We start from the raw sequence: 16,934 nt of genomic DNA, 5'->3' as shown, positions 1-16,934 counted from the left end.
AGAATAGCCTGGATCAGGCTAATTCTAGAAATGAATCCACTCCGAGGGATAAGACAATTTTGAGGTATTTGGGAGAAGTATAACAGATGTGGCAAGGAAATCCCAAGACAATGTCCTAGGATTTTAGAGTGATGGCAACATATAGAATAAGCAAGCATATAGGTAGGTGTTCACAGGGGACACTTTGAAAGAGTCAGCTTCATCTGAAATCCTGTCAGTTTCTGAGAGGAATGCAACGGTCTCTGGGAGTCTTTTTTGCCTCTTCAACACACCTTGTACAGTCTGCATTTCTAAAGATCTTCCCAGCACAGTTCTCTTCACTGGAAACTGCTGAAGGTCCTGGAGATAAAGGAGAAGGCCAGTGTGTCCCAGCCCTACTGGCTGAGAGAGGGGCCCAAGCCCTCATCATTTCAACAGAAAGGGAAGCAGAGGAAATCAACCTGGCATTATACTACAAGGTTATTTCTCAATGTGTCTATCCCATTATCACTGAGCACTTACAGTCCTTCAGCATCCTATTCTTTGAGGATTCTCACCCAGCTCTCTTCTAGGCTGTCTTATACCCTCCCCTTAAATGATGGTACATCAGCAATGATCCTCCAGTGCAAGGTAAAACCCAACTCTGCTAACTTAAGTAAAATAGAATCTAGTAAAATGGAATCTACTTTACTTCAGTAAAATAGAATATTGGAAATAATTTCCAATTCCCTGAGAATTAGTCAGGAGGCTGAAGGATCAGGGTTGAAGGACTCCATTCATCTTCAGAGTGCTAGAAAGGCACAAATGAAGGGAAATTCTCATGGCAGGAGCAATCTAGAGAGCCTCCTATAACTGTTTTGAGTTTCTTTGTTAATATGTCTAAGAGTTAAATTCCAATGAAGGGGTCTAACTTGTCTAGTTTGGGTCTTGGGTCTTGGCTAAAGGAGAACAGGACATCGGGCTGTTCTCCCACACTATGTAGCATAAGGTAGTACCAAGAGCCTAAGTTATGAGGCCAGATTATGTGGGTTCATATCCCAGCTCTGCCACTTACAGATGCTTTTCTTCAAACACTTCATTTAACCTTCCATATACTCAAGTCCCTGGTTTTTGAAGTAGGCATAATAGTAGTAATTTTCTCATAAGGAGTTCAAGAAAATTGAGATGATAGTTATGGAAAACTAAGCACTATGCATGGCACATAGGAAGCACTTGATCACTTTGGACTATGCTATTATTAAAATTATCCAATGGAGACACCAGATAATTTCCTGAAACAAATTAGGGTACTGGTAGAAAAGAGAAATACATGTTGGTGGACCCCAAATTATTACTGATTATAGTGAGATAAGAAGATTGGCCACAACACACTTTATTTTGCTAATATATCTCTCAGCTTGCTGCTCTTTATAATATTAAGGTTCTTAGGAATGTGGATGACATTTGTTCATTAATGTATCCCTGGGAACCCAGTTCTTCTGAAGGTACAAAAGTGACTTGATTGCCTGACCATTTAATACACACACGTTTATGCTTAGTTCTATACAGAGTTTCATGATCTGTGGCTCCCGGTTTGCTTATAAGGAATCAAAGTGAGGAATAATTTACATTTCTATGATCTTGGCTTAATAGTAATTTAAATGAACTGTGGTCTGGGTTTACTTTAAGGAATACAGAATAATAGAGACAGATTGTTTTTAAGCGTTTCAACTTTCTGAGAAAAAAACATGTAAGTAGACCCCAGTATATGAATGAGTTGGGGTTCTACGTTTATTTGAAGGTTCATTGTTTGAACTTTAGTTTTGGATATCCACATAGTGACCCTCATCAAAGTCCTTAGAAACAGCCTATACCCCCATTCCAGGAAGGTGAAGATTTCCTAAGGAGAAAGAATCTGAAGGACGACTTGAGGTCCCATGGAAAAGACACTTTGGTCCATTAGAGGCATGACATGGTCTTAGATTTCTGAAGACAAACGGAAGCTCACGATAGAACACGGTACTATGCATTTGGAACATCCGGGTCATCATAAGGAGGAGGGCCCAAACCCTAGCTGTGGGGAGCCAGACTGAGTACCACATGCTGTGGCAGAACCATCAGGTGGAACCTCACTGCCCCCACAGTTGCTGCCTACAGAGCCACTGAAGCGCTGAATCTCTTGACTAGATCCTTCCACCTGGCCACTGCCCTCCCAACCCAACACCCTGACGGAGCTTCTGAGGCCACCCAGCTCTGGCCTGTGTGTCTAAATCTACCATCTTTGTCCCAACCCCTGCTCCCAGACCTGACCAACTTTGGCCCGTCCACCCAGCCATACCACGCCGTGTCACCCAACACAAGGAAAGCAGTTTGACGCAAAACTGAAAGTACAGGCACCCTTAGTGTTACTTTTTTGAAAGGTATGTGTTTTTCCAGGGGAAGAGCTAGGCACTGTAAGAAGCTGGGCTTCGGTTTCATTCAATAAATACAGAGAACCCTGGATATATCACTTGATAGCCATTTCACTTTGAAGCAACTTATTCTCTGAGCCTCAATTTGTCATCTGTAGAATGCAAGTTAATAACTAATCTACCTCAGAAAGTTATTTTAAGGATTAAATGAGATGAATAAGCACCAAGCCTAATATCTGGCACATAGTAGGGACTGAGAAAGAAATTCTAATTCTTAAATAAACCTCTTTTTTTTTTTTTTTTTTTAGTGTACATTGAGTTTCAGAGGTAAATGAATCATCTTTACAATTGGAAGCTTGACATAAGGAATGATGAAGTAAACAACTAAATTTCTTTTAAAATTATTTTCCTTTACTAACTTGTCTTCTATTGTCTGTATTCATACAAACTAGCTATGCCTGCTAAAATGTTTCCACGGCCAGCTCTTTTCTACATGTTTAAATTCCTAATTGTGCACACAATCTTAGTCACTATATTTTCATATGCAAGCAATTAAGACTCATTTAACAGTCCTCCCTCTGGAAGGTTTTGTTCTCCATCTGCCATAAATCAGATTCCTTAGGAACATGTTTGATTTTGAAACAATGTGAAAGTACTGTTCATTTTGTTCAAATTTCATTTATGTACCATTTTTTAAAGTGATGTAAATGGACAGCCACAAAAAGCTCAGCAGCTGGTCAAAACAAGACATCAAAGAAACCATTGAAATGGGGCAAAAAATTAAAAAAAAAAAACTAATATGCTAGGACAAAGCCAAATAAAAACCATAGTCTGATAAACATTTCAGACACATATTGCTCATATTTACTTTACAACAGATTTAAAATCTGGGAAAATAGGAATGCACCCCTGTTCCCAGTTGAGGGCAATGTATGTGAGGAAAAAGAGTGAAGGAAGCCAGAAGGAGAAAAACAGAAAAAGATTAGATTTGCATTTTTGGAGAAACATGCTACACAGCTACACATTTAAATAATAATAACCAGAAGACTCAAACAGATTTGTAGGACACTTTTTTGTTCATTTAAAACCCACTGGTAAGTATGGTTCTCCTTCACCACAGGTGAAGTCCATTTTAGTGTGTTCTATGAGCTTTTCTCTGGATCACCAAAAAGAAGCTATGCTTGGCCAAATTAAGAGGGAAAAATAATTATTAGGTTCTATGCTCATTTCAGCAGCACATATACTAAAATTGGAACAATAGAGAAAAGAATAGCACGGCACTTGCCCAAGGATGACAAGCAAGTCCATGTGAACTGGTAACTAAAATTCAGCAAAAAATTTGAAAAGAAAACGATTGGTTTTTTTTTAATTTTTCAAGATTAAATATCACAATTTGGAGATGTAGCCCACAGAAAATAGTATCCTTTGCCTAAACATACCATTGTCTGGGAACTTGAAACAAATCACTAACATAGCTAATGCAGTAAACTCCCAGTTATATATCAACAGGATATTTTGTCCACCAGCTTCCTAAGGCTTTATAAGCTGAGTTGTTTTGATATCATTTGATGAAAGGTTCTGTAAAAGTTCAAAGTATTGTTGTTAATTTGGGCAGTAACACCTGCAAATTTAAAATGCCTTTTGTGCACAGTGTAGCACAATCTGCTTTCAAATAAGACCTTCAAAGAGGTTAGATTCATAAGTGTGACAGATCTCCTTAGGTGTTTCCCTACAAAGAAAAAGTAAAACTAGGAGGGCCACTCCCACACCACCATCTCTGTCTCTTTGAGCCCAAGCATCAAATGGCACCTCTAAAAAGAAAGGCAGAGAAAATGTTAGTACTTCTCTGCTGGAGATCTAAAGCAAGATATGGAAGGTGTTCTGGAAGAAGTAGCACTTAAGAATTATCAATTTGTTTTCTGTATTTATAGACCTGATTCCACTTTTTAACAAGTAAGTCTTTAAATGCATTTATTGACTGTTCTGGGGTTCTTTACACCTATTTCCTGGTATTGAATAGTATACGTTCCTGGACCATTTCTGGATAAGTAGATTGTTACTAAACTACTAGAGCTAATAAAATTAATAGTGACTTATCATCAACCAGTGAACAAAAACATGTTTAATTCTGTACTCTGGGTTTCAGGGAAATGGAAATGAATGTGACCTAATCCTACCTACAAGGACTTAGCAGGATATAATTGTACATATGAAAAACGTATCAAGAATCTTAGATACTCCCAGGATTGTGTCACAGAGAGTAAGTGTCTTAAGAATTCAGAGGAAGCAAAGATCAAATTCAGATGAGCAATGATAGACCTTGAATGCTTTTCAGATAGTTTAGAATAGTTATGTGTTCCTCCTGGATGATCACTACATAGCTGCAGACATTTAGGACTGCTTCCAGCTACCCAGGAAAGTAGCCCTTTTCATCCAGGACCATTTGCTATTACAAAAGAGGTGATTATTTATGATTTACTAACATTCCTTCATTCTGCATGTGGCACTGGACTTGTGAAACTTGTAGAAAGAGCAGTAACCCCAGTGTTTAGGGACCAAAGCTATAAATCCAGCTGTCACTAACTCCCTGTTTAACCTTGGGTCCGTAATTTAAGCTGGTTTCTCATCTATAAAATGAGGATATCAGATTACTAAAAATATCTAAAAATCCAACCAGCTCTTTTGTGCATTTTTTAATTTTTTAAAAAATGCATGCTTCTGATTGCCTTTATTTTCTATCATTATACTTCCTTAAGTAGTGGTGAAAAGATACACTAAATCAATATATGAATTCCACTTTTCCCAATATAGATCCTTTAGAGAATGTCTTTGATACCCACCGTTTGCTATTTTGAATTTTCAACAAAGAGTTAAAAGAAAATTCTGGTTCCCCTGGCTCGTCATCCTCTCCAGTTGGCAGAAGTCTTCGTGTGGACTTGATGGTTGCCTAGAGCAACAAAATATTAGGGACAGAAACATGTTCAGGGACTTGATTGTCTAAGTGACTCAGAGCTGAGAGACCTTTTCCAGCTTGACTGGAGCCCATACTTAGCTAGAGTGAGTATTTGTCTATGCCTGTCTGCGCCACTCTGCTGACTTGGAGGTGCCTGCTATTTTGCTTACAGAATACAGAAGCCAACCTTGAAACATGCAGAGAGGGGTTAACTGGTCAGAAGGCAGTCTTCATTCAACATGTCTCACACATGAGAGATCCTTAGGACTAGTAAATATCAACAAGATGATGAGGCCGATTGTGGGCTTTGAAGAGCACATACCAAGAACATTATGAGAACTGAATAAAAATTCAATCTAAGAGCTACTCTTCAAAGCCAATTATCCATTTTGAGATAGGGCAACCCACTGGAGGAGCTGTTTGCAAAAATCAGTAGCTTTTTCCTTCTCTCTGTTGAAGCCAGACATCTCTAACTATGCTCTGAGTTAAAATGTGAATTTAAAAAACATGTTTTTCTGTTCCTAAACTCCTTAAATCCTGAGGTCATCCTCTCCCTGTGCCATCAGTCTGCTCCATAATACCAATTACTCCAGCTTGTTAAGGAAGTTATTAGCATCCAAGAGTCACGTCTTTAGCTTCTAGTCAATGTTGCCTGCAGCGTGAATTGGAGGGAGAAGTATTAGCCAAATCTTGTTACTTGAAGTCCTCCATCCTTAGCTATTTAACTAGGTTCCGTCTTAATTATGTGTTTGGTTGGTGTTGTTTTTATACCCAGTACACATTCTTCCCACCTGCACAGGAAAAAGGTCACTATGATTATAATAGCAATCATATACTGTTACTTTGTATCCTAATCAAATACTTACTATGTGTCTTCATGATCACAAACTGGCCCTCTCAGCGTGGACATCATGAATTGCAATGAATATTCTTTTTGAGTGATTGGAAACAGAGTCTTCAACACAGTTTATGTAGTAATTCTTATCCACATAACCATAGCAGCTGTTTGGAAACATGTCCTCAGATCACTTGTTTGCAAGTGTCTTTTTCCATACAATCCTGCATGGAGTGGAACCCATATACGTTTCTTGACACATGAAACACGTGTGACCCTGGCAGATGATTCAGCTGACCTTGAAAACTACAGCTGTTTGGTCACTTTAAAAACAACGCAATACCAGTGATTTACTAGGCTTGGGCTTAGACCACTCATTTTATGCCGCCTGATGGGAATTCTGACCCTTCAGGGAAGGAAAAAAAAAAATGTAAGACCATGGAAACGTGTCATGCTGGGTGTTAATATTGTCCTTACTTTTAATACATTTCTTTGCAAAAAGTACAGAGACGACTGCTTGCCATCACAGGAAAAAAGCAATAACATCCATGTGGCTTTTTTTTTTAATTTTTAAAAAATTTAATGAAGAAATGCAAGTGTCAGCTTTTGTTTCCTCTCCATTCAAATCAAGAGCAGCCTGTAATCTCCTAAAAAGACCAAAGCTTCTTTGCTTACTGTAAAATGTGCTCCTTACGTGGCATTACACAGTGGAGGGTTAACATTCTCTTCCAAGGCAGCCTTCTAAGTGTTCCAGGCACTATATATGCACACTATTTTGGTTCATCTGGAATGAAAGAGACCTGAAAAATTATGCTTTAATCAAGATGAAAGTTTATTTCTCTTTCCTATAAAAGAGAGCCAGAGTGGGTGGCCCAGGGCTGGTGTGACTGCTCTAGCATTGTGAGGGATCTAGGATTCTTTTGGATGATTCCTCCACTATCCCTGAGGTATGGGCTTTGCCTCCATGGTCCAGGATGGCATGTAGAGAGCCATCACATCTAAATTGCCAGCAGTAAGACAGGGTAGGAGAGGAAGAATAGCACATCCCCTCTCTTTGGAAGAGAACTCCCAGAAACCCCACAGCATGCTTCTATTTATATCTCCTTTGGCTCATTCAGTCGTATGCCACGTGTAGCTGCAAGGGAGACTGGGAAATAGAGTATTTTGTCCGGCAATCCCCTCATTTGGGAATTTCCATCTCCTTTCCTCTCCTTTTTGCCTTCCCAGTCTCTATTTCAAATTCTTTGCCATCCTGTTCTCCTTACACCTCTCAGGAAAAAACCCAACACTGTCAGTTTCTTATCTGCCTGCTCCACATCCTTATCTGAACTCCGGCGGGAAAAATCCCACATCACTCCAAGATGGATTCAAATAAAGTCAAGGCATTCACCTCAACGGGACCCTCAGTGCCACTTGACACTTCATCCTTGCTCTGTGCCCTCTCACTTCTCTTGGTGCTTGTTCCAAACTTCCTCCCCTTGTGAAGCCCCCTGGCGCCACAGCTGCTCATCACCTTTCAGCAAATGCCTTCACTTGCAGCCTAATCAAGAAACTCATTGTGAAGACATGAACCTCCTCAGTTTCTGTATCCTCTCATTGACATCCATACCCATCCTGTTCTCCCTTCCTGTCCCAGCAGGTAATGCAACCCATCCCTTTCCTGCTTGAAGTCAACCCTGCATCTGTGCCCTCGGACCTCTCCTCGCAGTATCTCCAGGACCTTTCTCCTTCTATTTTCCTTTCTTTTTCTCACTTCTTCAATCTCTCCTGTTCTCCTGCCTCTTTCCCTATTCATGTCTGTCTCAATCATAAAAACAATACAGAACAAAACAATAGTGAAGCCCGGTAGCAGAACCCTTGCTGATCCCTTTGCTTGCTTCTTTGTCCTTTCCTTCTCAGTCAAGCCACTCCACCTCCTCACCTCCCAGGCACTCCTCACATCAGTGTAGGAGGACGTCCTCATACACACCTCCTCCCACCACCCTCACTACAGTGTCCAGGGAGCTCTTTTTTGCCTTCTCTGCCCTGATCTTAGAGACCTCCATCAGAAACCCTCTCCTCATTGATTTATCCTGTAAATATTTATTCAACACGTATTTATTAGGAACCATTCTCTCCCAAACGATTCTACTTTCTTTTTGCTGCTCTGACTACTCTTCTTCCTATGTCTACCTCCCCCGTTCCCCTCCTTAAACATTGTTTCTGGCTCATTGCTTTTCTCATTTTGTGCACTCTCTAGATGCCTACATATACTTATGTAGTTTTACCTTCAAACTTGGTATTCCCCAAACTCCCTGTCCTCAGAACTCCTCCTTGATTTCAGACTCTTACAAAAGCACAGTGCCTGATGATACTCCACCATTTAAATACAACATGTTCAAGGGGCACCTGGGTGGCTCAGTCCGTTAAGCGTTCGGTTTTGGCTCAGGTCATGACTCGAGCCCCACGTTGGGCTCTGTGCTGACAGCTCTGAGCTTGGAGGCTGCTTCAGATTCTGTGCCTCTGTCCCTCTTTGACCCCCCCCCCACTCTATTTCTCTCTCTCTCTCTCTTTCTCTCAAAAATAAATAAACATTTTTTAAAAAAATGAAATACAACATGTTCAAAACTGGACTTCGGTTTCTTTGCAGATCTGTTCTTCCTGTCAATTAAACAGCACTTTTATCCTAGACTGAAACTTGGAAATCATACACTCCTCCATCAAATAAATAACTATATTTTTAGTTTACTTCATAAATATTTGTCAAACCTCTTCTCTCTTCTCCATGCCACTGATATTTCTCCAGATCAGGTACTCATCAGCTCACCCCAGAATACAGAAGTAGTATTTTGAAACTGTCAGTTGCATTTAGCATTTTGTAAAAAAAAAAAAAAAAAAAAAAAAAAAAAATATATATATATATATATATATATATGATGGAATTGAATAGAAAGTAATACAATGTAAAGTCACATCTATAATATCAAGGATAAGTGTTGTTTTCTGAAACTGTTGACATACACACAAACATTCATAGCCGTTTTCCATGAAAATGTATTTCTTACTATATATCAAAACATTTGAGAACCACTTTCTTAAATAGTCTGTCTTTTGTGTATTCCCCTTAACTTTGCTGTCTGCTCTGCAGTGCAACCAAATTGATATAGTTGAAAAATTAGTCTCAGAATGTCTCTTCCCTGCTTAAAACCCTTCTGTGATAAGCCTGAAGATAAAATCTGATCTCCTTGGCAGTGGTACACAGGACCCACCTGCCTCTTCCAGTAGCCAACTTCTTCCGTCCATGTGTGCCATGTTTCATAGCTATCTGCATTTGCTTCTCTCTTCTTGCCATCTAGAACTCACTTTGCTCTCTTTTTATTTTTTATTTATTTTGAGAGGGAGAGAGACAGAGAGAGAGGGAGAGACAGAGGAGAGAGGGTGGGGGAGGAAGGGAGAGAGAGAGAGAATGTAAGCTTGCATGCATGCAGAGGGGTAGAAAGAGAGTGAGAGAGAGAATCCCAAGCAGGCTCTGTGCTGAGGATGCAGGGCTCGAACTTATGAACCATGATCCTTAACTGACTGACCACCCAGGTACCCCTCACTTTCTTCTCTTAATTTCTTGGCTCAGTTCACCTAATTGTTTGGGTACGATGACACCTGAATCCAAGACCTGCCCTGTTCCCCAAGTTGGGCCAGGCCCTTCTTCTCCCATAGCCCCCATAGCTACCTCTGGTATAACTCTAATGAAATTGTTCTAAAAATTGTAGTTTTTGCCTCACTATTCCTGTTGCCTCCCCAATAAGATGTTAATTCTTTTGTTGTGTCTTCACTGTGCAGTATACGGTGCTAGAACACCATCATGATCAACTTCCGTGTCCAAAAGACCTGGAGTCAAGAGGTCCTTACACAGATCTCTCAGAACATGTTAAAATTACTATTAAATTGGGGCGCCTGGGTGGCTCAGTCGGTTAAGCGTCTGACTTCGGCTCAGGTCACGATCTCTCGGTCTGCCGGTTCGAGCCCCGCATCGGGCTCTGGGCTGATGGCTCAGAGCCTGGAGCCTGCTTCCGATTCTGTGTTTCCCTCTCTCTCTGCCCCTCCCCCATTCATTCCGTGTCTCTCTCTGTCTGAAAAATAAATAAACGTTAAAAAAAATTTTTTTTTAATTGCTATTAAATAGAGTGTAGAAGCAAAACATAAGGCAGTAGAAGGCAACACTGAAAACTTTGTTTCTCCTGCACAGGAAAGAATATGGAATAAAACTGTGCTTCTTAACCCCTTTGACAGAAGGGAATAACAGGAGACCTCTCTATTGTCTTACCTCTGAATGAGAAAAATGTGAGAAGCAGTGTCATAACTGGCCTAGGTTCATTGGCCACTATTTTAAATAACTCGCATGGTCCTATGGAAGGGCATGTGTATGTGAAAAAGATAAAACTCCTTTCGGTTTATTCTGAATGGCATTTAAGAGTAGCCTAACTCATGGTCATTGAAGGTTGGCCTATCACCTCACTGCAAGTCTGTGAGCACACTATTTCTCCAGCTTTGTGGAAATTCTAAGGAGGCATGTCTGTGATGTGACAAGTGCACAGCTCCATGCCAAGGGCACTTTGGAGCGCTTATGCAAGGAGTATGAAGAGTTTTCTCCTTCTGATTTGGGCTGTGGCTTCCTATCTCCTCCCTAATATAAGAATAGATCTCTTTGGGGTGCCTGGGTGGCTCAGTCAGTTTAGCGTCTAACTCCTGATTTTGACACAGGTTATGATATCATGGTCCGTGAGTTGGAGCCCTACGTTGGCAGTGTGGAGCCTGACAGTGCAGAGCTTACTTACTTGGGAGTCTCTCTCTCTCTGCCCTTCCCCCACTCATGTTTGTGTGTGCACGCTCTCAAAATAAATAAATGAACCTAAAAAAATAAAGTTATTTGTTGGAAGAAAAAGAATAGATCTCTTTAATATCTTTTTCATACTTTACCTACCGTTCCACTGTTCTTTTTTTCTTGAGAGTGTAAGGACAACTAACTCCATAGTTCCTTCCTTTTATACTTGGTCCAATTCCATTACATTGTTTTATGGTCTTGGGCTTAGGGATGCCTCAGTACCCAACACTAGCCCTGGATTGTGAGACTAATGAGAAAAGCAAAATGACTTCAAGTAAAAGGAAGTGGTTAGTGTTGGGGAGAGAAACTTGGAAAGGTACATCACCAAGAACACTAGGTGCTCTATTCTTCCTACAGGCTATAGCTGGGTTAACACATTTCAGAATAACCAGTCAATTCATTTAGTTCCATCAAATAGCCGGTCAATTCAGTAAGGAGGAAGGGAAAATAAATGGGTTTTTTGGATGACTGGTTTAGCATCATGTAGCCTTGATCTTACTCATTTCCAGGGAATAATTTCAACTTTTAAAGAAATACAACCTACTACAGGTTAGTTCAATATAAAAATACATTTTAAAAAGGACATTCAATATGTACTTGTTTTTTCCCAATTGTCATTAAAACATGTAGAAATAATATAGTGGGCATAGAAACTTGAATTATAATATGGGTAAAGAAAGGTTAAAATCATTAGGAGACATTAACTTCTTTCTTTCTCATTCTTCTACTATCTAAATATCTCTCCTTCCTACTTCCTCCATCTTGTTCTTCCTTCGTTCTTCTGTTCCCCTCTCTTCTAACCTCACTAACAGTAACACCAACTCTGTGCCACACTCTGTGCTAAGATGACACACATGATCACACAATTCTCACAACTTCGTTAGGTAGGATTATTACAGCATTTTGCAGAAGAAGAAACTGAGGCTGATAGTCATTATTTCCCATAATCATTATTCTGAAAAGTTGACAGCTGGGATTCAAACCCTGGTAGTTATATTTCAGATTCTATACCGAGAAAACAACCCTCTATTGCTTCCCTTTCATTTCACTCTCATTCACTTTTGTTTCTTCCATAGCTCCTCTTTTCTCATATTCTCCACTGCATTCTCTCCCATTTTTCCTTTCATTTTATCCTGTCTCCTTTTTTCCTACTCTCTGCTCTGCCTCCTTCGCTTATTTCTCTATGATCTCCCATATCTTATCTAATGTCCCTTTCCTTACCTTATTTACCATGTTAATTCCAAGCTTCCAGAATACACCCCCTTCTTCCCTCATGATACCTCCTCATTCCTCACCGCAGTGTCTCCCAGGCCGCTGAGACCCTGTCCCTCTGTCATTCTTTACAGTTGTTTTCCCAACATCTGTGCATGAGTTAGGAGGGGGGTGTGGTTTTAAGCACAAGTATAGATTCAAGAAAAGCCTGTGCCACTCTGCTCCTATACAGAAGGAGTGCTGTTCATGATTATATAGCAGTTATAAACGGGAATTTCATTGCTGCCAGATATCTTGCAAGTTAGGTTTTTGTTGAACCCCAGATGGTCTCCAGTGAGTTGAAAAAGATGATGCATCTTGCTAAGATCACTACCAGGAAGTGAGCTCCAGGCAGCAAACAGAAACCAACTCTAGGACTGTGCGATTCAAGACAAGTCAAATTCCTATGTATAACTGCAGTAAATGTTGAGGGGTATACCATGATGTAGTACTTGGAAGAAATTCTATTTCACTCAAGTGACCATATTTTCAAACAGCCAGTACAAAACAGAAGAGTTTCATTTCCTTGAATTAAGGTTATTGGGTGACTTTTCCTGGAACCACTCTTGAGAGTTCCAAGAAAGCACTCCAGGTCCCAGGCTACTGGCAACAAGCAGGCATCTTCACACAGTCATTCACGAAGGTCCCGCATCAGCATATGGGAGCATTTCCATCAGATTGGCTCAGTTATCAGAAATAACTAGATCAAAATACACATCATTCTTACAAGGATTAGGGCATGAAAGTTTGGAGGACTCATCACAGTTCTAGAGAACTGCAAGTTAATCTCTGGGGTAGGACATAGAGTATCTTTCTTGAGACTCTCCTGTTTGTTTGTTTGCATGTCTGGTGTTTTCTTTTTCTTAACCTACTTCTTCAGTGTCCCAGCTTTGCTATAGCTTTTCTAGTTCTGACTTCACTTCAGACCATCTATACATGCTTTTGTTTTGTTTTGTTTTGTTTATTTCTCCTGCCACAAGTTACCTTGTTTGTAGTTTCTCATTGACAATTTCAGTTAAATAGAACCTGCATATTTATAACTAGAAGTAGACAATTTTTTATTCTAGGCACATTTATTAGAGGCCATTGTTACTTGTGCACCCATGAATTGCTTACCTTTGGGTTAGATCTCCAGACCTGGTCTATTTCACATTTTAGATAATATTCTTTTAACAAGTAATTTTGTGATGGTCTCCATGTGCCAGACCTAAGCAGGGCTCTTAGGATACAATGATGACCAAAAGAAGCATTATCCCTGTCCTGAGTCCCTATAGCCTGGGAGCCAGGAGAAGGGAGATATCTATTAATCAAATATTCACAGGGCAGAATGTAAAATTCCAAACAAATATGTGATACAGAGGAAAACCTCCACGAGAGTGGCAGACCATAAGAAGCCCAGCTTTCCTGTGCTCCTGGAATCTCCTGCTAAAATAAATAATCATGTCTGGCAGACTGGATCTTCTAAGAAGAATCCAGAAGCACGTAAGCCAATCAAGAAGAATGAACAAGTTTATGCCAAACCCCTTTTCTTCTGTTGTTACGCTCAGTTTGCAATGATTCTGTTTAAGAACTTGAAAGCATGAGCTGCTCTGCTGTTCTCCCCCCCAGAAAAGGTGTCTTTTTTTGAAAGGCCGCACTGGCTCCTCTTCCTTTTTTTGCTCTTTCTTCTTCCGACTCTTCCTTTACCAACACAACTGTAACATCTTCTTCCCAGATCTAAGGCCCTGAATCTGGACCTCCCAAGTGGCAGGACTCTAGACTAATCCATTAAGTCTGCTAGATTTCCAAAACACTCATTCACATTTGGATGCCTGGGGCCTCTCATGTAGCCCTGGCTGTGCTAATTTCTGCGCTTGCATTTTAAACCCTTAGAGTCAGGATTTCACCAGAAGACTTCCAATTAATTGCTTAGATGGCACAATAAAGATATCCAGGTTCAAAGAGAAAATATGCACTAATGAGTCTGCTGTTCTTTGCAAGGCCCAGTAACAGGGAGCCTCTTTTTGGACAACTTTGCCAAGCCTTTGTGAGTTGTAGTTACACTGGGTCACAAATCTATTGACAAGACAAATTCAAGGGAGGCAAGGAGAGACGAAGTTTATCCTGACTTTTAACAAACCTGCACAACCACACAGAACCAGCCCTGGGAACCCGACATAAGAATCTTAAGGACTGTTGTTTCAGACTCTGAAATTCTGCTAAATCTCCATCCCAGTATCACTCAAGGTCTTTACAGCCCCTCTTTGTCCCTCTGCTGTACTTGTGCCTGGAATTCCTACTCCAAGGTTCCCCTGTGGTATTTTTAATAGTGTTGTTTGAAGCTGCAGCCAGTTTCCCCGTGGTTTGGGAGTTAAATGGATACAGTGATGTGGTGTGCTGTAATCGTTTTTGGAGGAATGTTAGGACAAATTAAAATCCAAATAAGATAGCACCTGAAAGAACCTGGTACCTTAGTGAAAGAACTTAACACTATGGAAAGGTGTTGACCCCTAATTCTTGTTTCTATTGACACCTCAGTGATTAAGAGGAAATATGTACTATTGACCAAACTGACTTTGGCATTAGTTTTGGAATCAGATGGGGAATATGCACTCAGATTCGTTGTTGTTTGCCCATCAATTTCTTCCATGTTTGGTTTTCTGTCTAGTTAAGCCTGAGGATGTGTGTTAGTTTAAGAGAAAATGGTAGTCTTTAAGTAAGGGGTACTCTTGAAGAAAGGAAGGAGAGAAATAATTAACGCCTTTGCTCAAAGCACCAAATTCTATGAGCTAATGATTGCCAGGTTTAGGCAATGATGAGTACCATTACTACCAAAATAGGTCTAGCCTCTCTTTCTTACACATAATCCACATGTCCAGGCTCACATTAAGCAAAAGCATTACAGGATTCCACAGCCTAATATTAGTTAGCTTTTCCTTGGAACAATAAACATCATTGGTGTATTTGAATCACATGTACCTGAAAATAATGAAAATATTTTTTTTCATTATTTAGAACAAAACCTATTTAGAACAAAACCAATTCTTAAAAAATTATATATAGGGGCCCCTGGGTGGCTCAGTCAGTTAAGCGGCCGACTTCGGCTCAGGTCATGATCTTGCGGTCCGCGAGTTCGAGCCCCGCGTCGGGCTCTGTGCTGACAGCTCAGAGCCTGGAGCCTGTTTCAGATTCTGTGTCTCCCTCTCTCTGACCCTCCCCCGTTCATGCTCTGTCTCTCTCTGTCTCAAAAATAAATAAATGTTAAAATCACACACACACATATATGATATATATAATCTGTATTTGGTTTTAGTAAGTGTTTTTTTAAGTTTATTTATTTATTCATTTTGAGAGAGACAGAGATAGCATGGAGCCCGAATGGGGGCTCGAAATCACAAAGCCGTGAGATCATGACCTGAGCTGAAACCAAGAGTTGGACCAACTGAGTTACCCAACTGAGCTACCCAACTGAGCTACCCAGGCACCCTTTAGTAAATAGTTTTATTTCCAGTGAATCCTTATTTATAGGTCCAATGAATAACAATGTCCATGGAGTTCCTTCTAAAACGTCTTCATTAGTGATGGATGTATTTCAGGGAGAATAAGTTGTATGTAAAATACAATTAATACCCAAAGTAATAACACATAACTTACCCTGAGTGCTTATTATGCCATGTGCTGGGCTAAGCTTCCTACTTGCATTATTATTTCCCCCTCCCCATACTATGTGAGGTGCAGGTCTGTCATTGTCATCTGAGAACACAGAAACTTAGAGAAGAGGAATTACGTGAGGGTTTAGACAATATTTGAAGAGTTACAATAAGAAGAAAAAAGAAAAGCCTTCTTCAGTTCAACTGAAAGGTCTTACTGTTTCTTTCCCACTTTTAAAATATAATATTCCTCCTCTACTCTCAACTGAAATAAGGTCACATAGCCTATACATTATAGAGATAGGAATCTAAAATCACCACTGCCAAAATCCCAACCAAGACAGTCAGCAGTTTAGGAAAATGAGTTTTTGTTTTTGTTTTTCTAATTGAAGATACTTCCAATAATGACATGACTAACTTACAAAGTAAAGATCACTGGCTTCAGTAGCAAGTCATACCTGAACTAAGAAAAACAGGAAATAACTCAGATATAAATGATGACAGTGGCTGTTGAGTTAGGAAGACATTTGAAAATCCCCTCATACCAATAAATCATACACTGGGCCTAATACAATTTAGTATGGGTGACATTGTAACAGTTCTCCTACTGAAAGATTGTGGAGACAATAGAAGGAGAAGGTGAAGAAAACACTATTCAAATGATAGAATTTTATGGGGGTAAGTAGTTACCGTATCTCACTTGATGGACACCATTGGAGAGAAACAGAAATTTTGGCAAGAGAATCTACATGAGGACATATAGTTCCTAAATTAAAACTCTTTTGAGTTACTGTAGGAAGATTTTAAAATCCGATTTAGGATTTTGGAGACAAAAACAAGACCTTACAAAGTTCTAAATGCCATTTATTTAGAGAAGTGTTAAAGGAGTAGAGATTTAAAGAGTTTCACAACTTTTGGTTTCCAGGGGTTGAATTCAAGATGAGACTCTAGATGACTCACACTGCCCAACTCATTGAAAAATGTAGGCAGCTTTGACAAGCACTGAATTTTATCAATTTTCTTCAAAGCAATCCTTCTT

General features: G+C 39.9%; 1 protein-coding gene and 1 non-coding gene across 5 annotated transcripts in view; both read left to right on the top strand.

Moving 5' to 3' along the window:
• PDE4D (phosphodiesterase 4D) overlaps positions 1-16,934 on the top strand; it is a 1,404,509-nt gene that overhangs the window by 1,232,477 nt on the left and 155,098 nt on the right. The window lies entirely within an intron of this gene.
• On the top strand, positions 3,589-3,697 carry LOC122232131. Its single transcript, XR_006209494.1, has one exon. It is a non-coding gene; the product is annotated as a U6 spliceosomal RNA (small nuclear RNA).

Source organism: Panthera tigris, chromosome A1, assembly GCF_018350195.1.
Source record: "Panthera tigris isolate Pti1 chromosome A1, P.tigris_Pti1_mat1.1, whole genome shotgun sequence".
NCBI lineage: Eukaryota > Metazoa > Chordata > Mammalia > Carnivora > Felidae > Panthera > Panthera tigris.
The sequence above is the reverse complement of the archived record's forward strand: the minus strand, read 5'-3'. Positions and strand labels throughout refer to the sequence as shown.